Source organism: Pseudomyrmex gracilis, unplaced genomic scaffold (genome assembly GCF_002006095.1).
Source record: "Pseudomyrmex gracilis isolate BER0280 unplaced genomic scaffold, ASM200609v1 scaffold_1376, whole genome shotgun sequence".
NCBI lineage: Eukaryota > Metazoa > Arthropoda > Insecta > Hymenoptera > Formicidae > Pseudomyrmex > Pseudomyrmex gracilis.
The window spans coordinates 35,098-36,230 of NW_018021960.1; the positions used below are offsets into that span (position 1 = coordinate 35,098).

At 32.2% G+C, this 1,133-nt stretch overlaps 1 long non-coding RNA gene across 1 annotated transcript; it reads right to left on the reverse strand.

Moving 5' to 3' along the window:
- Positions 1-237: 237 nt before the first annotated feature.
- LOC109862107 lies at positions 238-922 on the reverse strand. Its single transcript, XR_002251087.1, has 3 exons — positions 853-922; positions 564-773; positions 238-393 (listed from the first exon to the last, which is right to left on the reverse strand). It is a non-coding gene; the product is annotated as an uncharacterized LOC109862107 (long non-coding RNA).
- Between the last annotated feature and the right edge of the window lie 211 nt (positions 923-1,133).

Sequence of the window (1,133 nt, forward strand, 5' to 3'; positions counted from 1 at the left end):
ATTTTAATTATTAAAAAAATGCAAATTATAAAAAATTCAATCATTGCAAAAATTCATTCAATACAATTTCAATTATAAATACAATTCAATACAATTCGATACACTTTCATTTCAATTATAAAAAAATGCAATAAATGTAAATAGTCAAAAAATATTTGGAAATGGGCCGATATGAAGTCAAATACAGGATGTTGGAGTATGAACAAAATTCTTTATTTATATAACATACGGCTACTTGTTATAACAAGGTAATCGCTATTAAGGAAATGTTTGGAACATAAAACAGATTTTTTTGTCTCTTTTAAGCTTTCTGGTTTACAATTATGCATTTCCAAAAACGCATATATTCTATAAATCCATTGTTGAGTTCGATTCGGGTCTTTCACTGGAAATCTATATAAAAGATATGTAAATATTTAAGCAATTAAAAATAAAAAGTATGTAAGAATGTGAGCAATAAAAAATATTATTTCTATCTACAACATCCTAACCTAACCTAACAATTTTCATCCTACATTGTTGTTAATACACGCAACTGATATATTTCACACTAAAATCCTTACCTATGAGATGAAATCTTCTTTTCACTTCTCTGCCCACACCCGGGCACACAGCATCTCATGTCGCTAACTTGTAGCGGGACCGCGCGTGGAACGCGCTTCTGATTTGCTCAAATACCAGGCCAAACAAAACTGGCGTTGATCAATTTGTGCCACGTCTCGCTATGCTTGTTAGATGGAGATGCGCATTCCAGTGTATATAGAGTTCAGTGCCTAGAATAGAAAAATACTAGAAATTCAAGAATTTCTTTATTCTGTAACCAATGAATACGCTTAAAAAATTTTGTCGTACAAAAAACGTAGTGCATTTGCTTTAGACGCTTACACTTAAGGCCCTTCTACAATAAGATATTAGTAATAAATCAGAAGTCAGAAGCAAGAATTTGACTAATCATAATCGATTATTCTTCTTTGATTTGACTGTGATTCGTCAATTTCTTGCTTCTGACTTCTGATTTATTACTAATATCAGAGAGAAACCTGAGAGCGGCCATCCTAATGTAATTTTTTACGACGGTTTCAGCCGCTGGTTTTAGCCGTATTTCCACAAAAGTGGAACTCAAAGGCCGTTCT